Genomic DNA, 9,471 nt, shown 5'->3' with positions numbered 1-9,471 from the left:
GGTACTTCATAAATTCTTTTTAAATATGAATATATTGGAGTGGAGTGTGGTAGAAATCATTTCCATCTATTTCCTTCCATTTCTAATTCCAATCCTTTCCAAGGTCATTTATCTGTTAATTTTTCATCAAATATATTAAACCCATGTATCTTTGCTTCCTGATACTCTTTATTTGCCAGGAAATTTAATATTATCCTTCTTGTTATATACATGTGTCTGTATATCTACTTTCTCCTTCTTTCTCAATAATGGGAAAAATCTTATCTTGACATAAAATATTTTGGGGCTCAAAGCAGTAGTTAGCAATTCTCATGGTGTATTGGCATCTTTTAAAAGTTTATACACATGTTCCGCCTTCCTAAGGATATTTAGTTTCCTCAGGAATAGAAAGGGACAATATGCATATTTTTTCTCTTGCTTAAGTTTTAGAAATTATTTTAATTTTATAAAAATTGGGACCCTGTAATTTTTGAAATACTCCAGATATTGTGATGTGAAATCTGTGATTATAATCCACTAGGTTAAAAGCATCTTAATAATAATTAGTATATACTATTTATTTAAATGTAAAAAATATTATCTTTGGTATCCCTGGCTGTGAGGAATTTCACTCATGTAGCAATATACCTCATTGGGGTGTAGCTACTTATAAATTTGTGGTAGCCGGAAACAGCTAAATATTAAGGTCCCACAACTTTATCTAGAACTCTTTTCAAAACACAAAACTATCTTTCCTTGTAATTCTGAAATTATCTAGCACCTGGCTGTGCATAGGGTTGTATAAAAATACTTGCAAATGCAACTGAATTTTCTTAGTTTGTACGGCTATAATTGTGCAAAAGCAGAAAATAAACAAAGGAAACAAATAAAACTTTAAAAATGTGTTTTGGTTCCAAATATTTATGAAATAATAAGTAATATATTTTATGTATCTTGTTCTACCTAGTATAACAACTGTGCTTTAAAGAGTTTGCTGCCTGTAAGCATGAATATTATGCTTGGCATAAAAGTGACACTAAATAATTTTTGAATATATAAATGATAAAATGACTGAATCAATTATTGAAAAAGAATGTCTAGTTTGGATATTAAAAAAAAAGTCTTGAAGGAAAAGATTTGACATGTCATGAACCCACATGTAATATAATAAAGAGAGTTTACTAACTGAAAATTAGGATTTCAAATTTCAGGCGCATGGAGTACATCTACAACTTATTTCTGCTAACTGGTTTCAACTCAACTATGTTGTTTCCACCCTTTTATCCTGTTTCTTTCTAATTCTAATTACTTCTCTCCTTTTAGCACATTCACCTTGAGTAAGGGACATCAACTAAAAATAAGAAAGGTATATAAACATCAAAATTAGATAATATTTGGTGTAATAATTAAATAAAATTGATAAGAAAAGTGAGAATTTTGAGAATGATCATTACCACCAGCTAGACATTGTATAAGTAACATTTAACTATTGATAATCATTTTTAAAATAAGAACTCCAAATACAATATATAATATATATTTTTAAATATTTTATTTATTTATTTGACAGAGAGAGCGAGAGAGCAAGCAAGCACAAGCAGGGGAGCGGCAGAGGGAGAAGGAGAAGCAGGCTCCCCACTTATCAGGGAACCGATGTGGGACTTGATCGCAGGACCCTGGGATTATGACTTAAACTGAAGGCAGACACTTAACTGACTGAACCACCCAGGCGCCCTACAAAACATATTTTTAACCTGTGGATGTTGAACATACCTCTAAAAATACAAGTTGTTTAGGGTGTTGTTAACAGAAATATGTTTAAGCTATTGCATCTTATTTTGCATTTTGCATATGAATAAAACTATTTTAAAGGAATAGGTAACCCAATATTTGGGCATACAAATTATTATTTACTATACTACTTTCTTAAATTTATTACTATAATTACATTATAATCATAAAATATATTTTACCAAAAACATTTAGAAGGCACATATTTTTAAAATTAAGATAATTCTTCCCATAAAATATAATTGGTGAGGAGATGAGTGATTGAATATCTGAATGAATGAATGAATGACAAGGTGGTATTAGGAGTTGAGAACAGAAACATCTTATTCTGGAACCTTAATGAAGGCAGGAGTTTAGTCTTCTGGCAAGCAGTTGGTGCTCCAAAAACAGGAAGGCCTCTTGTTCCTTCCTAGAACTACAATAATATGACTGAAGCATCTTTCTCATTTGTATATGGATTTATAAATCAGGAGGCACTCTTACTCATATTACCTTGTTTAGCAAAGTCATGAATATTTTTTTGCCTTTTGAAAACATTCTCTGCCTTCTTGCAGAATGTGTAAGTTACCCAGAAACCCAAATCATAATTCATTTTTGTATTCTAACCTCCAGTCATTGGGCAAAAATGCAATGCAATTGTTTTCATAATGTCAAATGCTATCTTCTAGGTTAAACATTAATCCTCTTGATGCTGCAGAAGGCTCCTTGTGGCAATGCACAATAATAAGAAAAAAATAATAGCAGAGATCACTATCCCCTTTGTCATTAAAGTGTCTGGCATTGTCTTCTATACAAAGCATTGCCACAAAATATTTCATTATCACACTTAGTCATTCAGTTATTCAATGTGGTATCTTAAATAATTAAAACATGATTCCCTTAAAAATGTATAGTGTGGAAATGACCTGAATAAATTTAGAGTCTAGAATAGCCATATGCATTAATAAAGAGAATGATAACAATATAAATATTTGGAAGGCATTCTATTCAATTAATTCAATCACTACATCATGTATATGTTTATGTTATGTTCATGATGATTGTTTTTATTGTCTGATGCCAGGGATCATCTCTTTTATTAATCAACAGTTGAATATTTTCTAGAGGAGAAAATGGATTACATTCCAGGAATTTTGCCAGATAGATTTATAGATGATAAAGTTTGCCCCAGGTACTATAGAGTTCAATTAGCAAGATGGTTTGGTGTGTGAAAAGCTACACTAGCAAAATTGCATGTACTTATTTATTTAAAGAGCTAAATGAATCCAGTAAACATAATCCTGATGGTTTGCCATGATTTTTTTTTTTTTTGAGAATTTCCCTGACACAGTTTCATCCCCATTAATCAGAATGTTAAAGGATGTAACAGATTCATGCAGTTTTAACCTGACCCAAGATGGGGCAATTGGTCTGACTTTTGTCCTTCCTGAGTCATAAATACTCAAATTCCTTGGATGTCATTCCATTCCTCAGATCCCGCTTTTTTGTTTACTTAACCTAACCAAAGTAACTTTCTATTGTGTGTAACCAAAAGAGTCTTTATTACAATAAGGTAGTAAAGGAGATACGAAACAGACATTTTTTGCAAGCTAAGGGAAAGGTATTTTAGAGGAAAGGAAAGAAGTATTTAAAGTGTATGTCCTATATAATACATAAGGACATATTTAGAGCATTTGTTATGTAAAATTATTAGCATTTAGCATATCATGTTAATGCATTTATCTCTAACAAATATTTATTAAATCATTTGTATATTTTGCATTCTGTGGATGCAGTGATAAAGCTGGAATCTGAACTAAGATTGTCCATAGCAAATCAACATAAGAGAGGCATTGTGTAGTACAAAAGTCCCCTATGCTGTTACAGTGACATTCCACTGATTATTACCTTAATATGTTGAGGTACTCCTGGAGTATTTGCCTGTTAGCTTCCTGTTTACCCTGTGCTAGGAAGGCAGCATTTGGAAATGTGAATATTTTAAGTTCTATCCGGAGGTTAGATGTTCCAGGGATAGATCTGTTTGTGTTGATTCACACTGACATTTAGGCCTGATCTTCGAACTTGGACTAAACCTATTCCTTGTTGCTTCATAACCCTTGGGTCATTTTGGTTGGTTACAGAGCCCTAGGACATGCATCCTTATCTCCTTTGTCTTTGCCCCATAAACAATGGGGTTCATGGTAGGTGGCACTAGTAAGTAGAGGTTTGCCAGGAGGATAAGGACATGCCTGGGTACATGATTTCCAAAATGATGGGTAAAGAAGGAAAAGAAGGCCAGAGTATAAAATATCAAGATGACACATATATGAGCTCCACATGTTCCAAAGTCCTTTGTCCGGGATTCCCTGGAAGGTAGTTGGAAGACTGTCTTCAGGATTAGCCAGTATGACGGGGAGATGAAGACAAAGTCCAGTCCTGTGGTGAGGAGAGCAGCCGTGAGCCCATAAATGCTATTAAGGGCATAGCTATTACAGGCCCATTTGGCAATGCTCATGTTCTCACAGTAGGTATGGTGGATGACGTTGCTCCGACAGAAATGCAGCCAGAGAATGAGGAAGATGCCAGGGATGACCACAGCCACACTCCGAGCCACCAGAGCCAGGCCCACCTTGCTGATGAGAGAGCCCCTAAGTAGGGTGGCATAATGGAGTGGTGCACAGACAGCCACGTAGCCATCAAAAGCCATGGCCAAGAGAACAGCAGACTCAGAGAGGAAGAGAGCATGAACAAAAAACATCTGTGTGAGACATGCAGGAAACGTTGCTAGGGAAGGTCCCTGTCAGAAAATGAGAAGCATTTTGGGCACTGTGACGTTGCAAAGGAGAACATCATTGAGTGCCAGCATGGCCAAGAAGAGATACATGGGTTCATGGAGCTTCCTGTCCCAGACCACTACTGCCATCATCAGGTCATTGCCTATCACAGCCAAAAGGTACATGAAGCTGAAGGGGATGGAGATCCAGATTTGGAAGTCTTCTAACCTTGGGAGTCCAGTCAGCAGAAAGGCAGTGAGGTGAGTGGATGTAGAGTTGGATATTCTTTTTTTTTAAGATTTTATTTATTTATTTGAGAGAGAGAATGAGCGATAGAGAGCACGAGAGGGAAGAGGGTCAGAGGGAGAAGCAAACTCCCTGCTGAGCAGGGAGCCCGATGTGGGACTCGATCCCGGGACTCCAGGATCATGACCGACTGCCGAAGGCAGTCGCTTAACCAACTGAGCCACCCAGGCACCCTAGAGTTGGATATTCTTATAGACAGGTGCCCCAAGTCTGTTACATGAGACACGGAGAGAAAATAGGTAGAGTACATACTAGTAGAAAACAAATATTTATTCCTTCATCCTAGTGACAACCTAACCATTAATTTTGGCATGATGAAGTAGAAGGGGAATAAAATGGTCTGAGAAAAGTTATTAAGTATCTGAATGAGGGGGCCTGGCTGGCTCAGTTGGTAGAAAATGTGACTCTTGAGCTCCACGTCTTGAGTTCTAGCCCCATGTTTGGGCTTAGAGCTTACAAAACAAAACAAAACAAAACCCAAAGGACAACAACCAACCATCCACACGCACCAAAAAGCCACAAAAACACAAACAAAAACAAAACCCTGAATGATTATAGGCAAACCACTTCCCTTTCATGGAGTATCCTGTTCTCTCTGAAAAAAAAATTGTGAATCAGAATAATAAGGGTTGAAATTTTTGTTTTTGTAAACCTAATTGTTATAACCACATCATTTATGTATATGTCTTTTGAACTTTTAACTATGCTATGTATATAGTTTTTGCCTGCCTAACTTCATAATAGTTTATTAAATACAATAGAAGTTGTTTTCTCTTTCTTTTTTTTCTCTGTAACACTGCATAGAAGTCTGGAGAGGGTTAATATTCCATTCTTTGACAAACAAACTTAAGGGGAGTACATAAGTTGGATGATAAACTGATAAATAAGGGGACAGCATGAAGCCTCCAATTCTTGTTTCCCATCCTGATGTTATGAGAGATGTTTCCTTAGCCTACTTTTGCTACAGTAAAGAAAAAGTTTTACTCATCTGCCTCTCATTTGAACTCTTGAAGACAATGGTTGAGTCAACATGAGATTTAAACTGCTATGCCAAAGTCCTAATATCATTCAGATCCTAACAAACACTAACTCTCCAGGATTATGACATGGAATCAAGGAAGACAATAAAAATCCAGAGTACAGAGTGTTCTCTTTCAGAACAAGACAGTCACTGAAGATATCAAGGCCAATGATTTATTCAATAGCTATCATTGAAAGACCCATCTACAGTGATTTCAAATTTCATTTTTACCAACCAAAGAATAAGATCAGATTTTAGCAACTTTTTAAAGTAGCAGTAGTTCTTACTTTTAACATATCAAAAGTTATAAAATAAAAATAGCTTTCTTTAAAATGTGCCTCCAAAAAAAAAGTGCCTCCAATATAAAATTATTCTTTTCCCAGGTCAATAAAACATTAAATCAGTTAGTAAAGTTTGTAATTTTTGGCAAGGGCACCAAGTAATACCAAAAAAGTTTATGAACACTTTTGATTGCAAATCTTGAGAAGTTTCAAAGTGATGGACAATAAATGCTGTTTCAACTGAAAAGAGTCACCAAAATCTAGAATTTGCCAAGGGTACATTATTCATGTGGGGCTCACACCATCATTTAGATGGAAAACTAGACTGCATTGCAAGATGTCTATTACCCCTTCAATTAAAAGTGTTAATTGAACACTTTTTCAGATTATCCCAACCCTTCACAATAAATAGGGCATATTATCGTATGAATTAACACATATTTACTCTATTCTCCCTCACATTGTCCTCTCTCTCTCATGAAATTGAGATAAGAAAGAAAAGACAATTTCTCATCAAAAGGCAAACACATGGAAGAGATGAAATTGTTGTTAAAGCAACCCCGAGAGAGATTTTTTGAATGGTTATCTTTTTTTCTTTAAAGTTTTCTTTTCTTTTTTTTTAAGTTTTCTTGTTTTTTTTTAAGATTTTATTTATTTGATATCTTGTTAAAAATATGGAGGTATAACCACAATTTCATTAGCCTAGTAAGGTTGTGGCTTTGCTTCCTTTGTCTGGTTGTCTCTCAGCAATGCCTGGCTTTGCTGTGTAACAACCACACAGAAAATATCAGCATATTTGGATAGAAGACATATTACATATCAGCACAGGAGTGGGCAGTATACCAGTAATGATAAAATAATAATTGGAAATACATATTAATGTTGCAATGTGCTAACCATTTTCCAAACTTATGCTAACCACTTTACATGGATTATCCAATTTAACAGTAACAACTACTATAGTTACGATCAGAAGTAACTATTGTTAGTATCCTAATTTTACACAAAAGGCAACTCAGGTACTCAAGGACTTTCCTAAGATCACATTACTAAGGGGTATGTGAAGCCTGTTTTGAAATCAGGGATCCTAATTACAGCACCCACAGTTTTAACCATGAAACTATTCTAACTTACCTTTTAGATGCATGGTTCTTCTAAACCATTGGGAACATAAAAAGGCAGATCTTGAATTTCCTCTTAGCATCTCCCACAGTGATATTCTTAGGTGTTAGGTAAAAATGTCATGTCTAGCTTGTAGGGATTCAGAGAATGTATGTGTGTGTGTGTGTGTGTGTATTTACAGGTGTGTAAATACACACACACACACCTTATAATAATTTTCAGATTATCCCAACCCTTCACAATAAGTAGGGCATATTATCATATGAATTAACACATATTTACTCTATTCTCCCTCACACTGTATTATAATAATATTTACAACAGCAACTCAAGGAATAACCTCTGGGCCAAGAAGTCTTTTGGGTATTTCACGTGCTGAGTGATTGTTTTTGCACCTGAGACCCACAGTCAGTATTAGCTGACTAAACCTATCTTTCATACTTGTGAAATTATATTTTCCAATTTTGAATTGCATTTGATAATTTTCCATCTCAAACCAAGTCTCTGAGCAACATTTCTGCATTTTTCTGCATTTTTTGCCAGTTCAGTGTGTAGCCCTTAAAGAATACTAAAAAAATAAGGTTTCCTGAGTGACTCTACCAGAACATGGATGTCTTTTATGACAAAGCCCAACTATTGAGGCTATTTTAATACATGTCCATGCATGAGAGCGTGTCCTTCAGTGAGATATTTTGAGGTTTTTTGAAGGAAAAAGCATGACAGTATATTTAAAGAACTCCTATTTCTAAAATGAAGCTTCATAAATTAACATATATTGCTTTATAGAACAGTTTGAGGTTTATAAAAAAAAATTAATCAAAAAATACAGAGTCCACATATGATCCCTTCTCCTCACCCACCCAGTTTCCCCTATTATCAACACCTCACATTGCTGTGATACATTTGTCACAGTTCATAAAACCAGCATCGACAAGTTTTTATTAGCTAAAGTCAAATAGTTTACATCAGACCTCTCCCTTTAGGTTGTCCATTGTATGGATTTTGACATGTGTGCACCATTAATGTATCATACACAATAGTTTCACTGCCCTACAAATCCCTTGTGTTCCACCTATTTATCCTTCCCTCCCTCTAAGCCCACCTCACAACCCCTGATCTTCTTCTGTCTCCACAGTTTTATTTTTTTCCACAATGTCCTGCAGTTGGAAACATACCATAATTGTGCCCTTTTGGATTAGCTTCTTTTCTTTTCTTTTCTTTTCTTTTCTTTTCTTTTCTTTTCTTTTCTTTTCTTTTCTTTTCTTTTCTCTTCTCTTCTCTTTTTCTTTCTTTTCTTTTCTTTTCTTTTCATCATTATAAGTGTACACTTTAATCCTCATAAGCTATTTCATCCCTCCTCCCACCCACTTCCCCACTGGTTCTCCATATTTAAGAGTCTGTTTCTTGGTTTGTCTCTCTCTTTCTTTTTTTCCCCTTTGATCACTTGTTTTCTTTCTTAAATTCCACATATGAGTGAGCTCATAGGGTATTTGTGTTTCTCTGACTGAGTTATTTCCCTTAGCATTACACTCTCTAGTTCCATCGATGTCATAGCAAATGGTGTTTCCTTCTTTTTTATGGCTGAATGAGAATCTTCTTTATGTATTCATCTATTGATGGACACTTGGGCTGCTTCCATAGTTCAGCTATTGTAAATCATGCTGCGATAAACATAAGGGTGCATGCATCTCTTTGAATTAGCATTTTTGTATTTGGAGGGTAAATACCCACTAGAGCAATTCCTGGATCTTAAGGTAGTTCTATTTTTAATTTTTTGAGGAACTTCTACACTGTTTTCCACAGTGGCTCTACCAGTTTGTATTCCCACCAAAGTGCAAGAGGTTTCCTCTTTCTCCGCAACCTTGCCAACACTTGATGTTTCTTGTGGTTTTGATTTTAGTCATTCTGACGGCTGTGAGGTGATAGCTCATTGTAGTTGTGATGTGCTTTTCCCTGATGATGAGTGACATTGGGCATCTTTTCATGTGTCTGTTGGCCATCTGGATGTCTTCTTTGGAGAAATGTTTGTTCATCTGTTCTGCACATTTTTTTGCAATGTTTACTTCTTTCTTTTTTTTTTTATTATGTTAGTGACCATACAGTACTTTATTAGTTTTTGATGTAGTGTTCCATGATTCATTGTTTGTATATAACACCCAGTGCTCATTGCAATACATGCCCTCCTTAATACCCATCACCAGGATAACCCATCCCCCCA

The 9,471-nt window shown here is 35.3% G+C and overlaps 2 pseudogenes; one reads left to right on the top strand and one right to left on the bottom strand.

Annotated features, from left to right (window-relative positions):
- Positions 1-1,320, top strand: part of LOC112806300 (polycomb complex protein BMI-1 pseudogene) — a 22,111-nt pseudogene extending 20,791 nt beyond the window's left edge.
- Positions 1,321-3,871: 2,551 nt separating this feature from the next.
- LOC112806299 (olfactory receptor 52B2-like) lies at positions 3,872-4,708 on the bottom strand (annotated as a pseudogene).
- Between the last annotated feature and the right edge of the window lie 4,763 nt (positions 4,709-9,471).

The sequence above is a fragment of the Callorhinus ursinus genome, unplaced genomic scaffold (assembly GCF_003265705.2).
Source record: "Callorhinus ursinus isolate GAN/ISIS: 27379988/994484 unplaced genomic scaffold, GSC_fseal_2.0 scaffold35, whole genome shotgun sequence".
Taxonomy (NCBI): domain Eukaryota; kingdom Metazoa; phylum Chordata; class Mammalia; order Carnivora; family Otariidae; genus Callorhinus; species Callorhinus ursinus.
The sequence above is the reverse complement of the archived record's forward strand: the minus strand, read 5'-3'. Positions and strand labels throughout refer to the sequence as shown.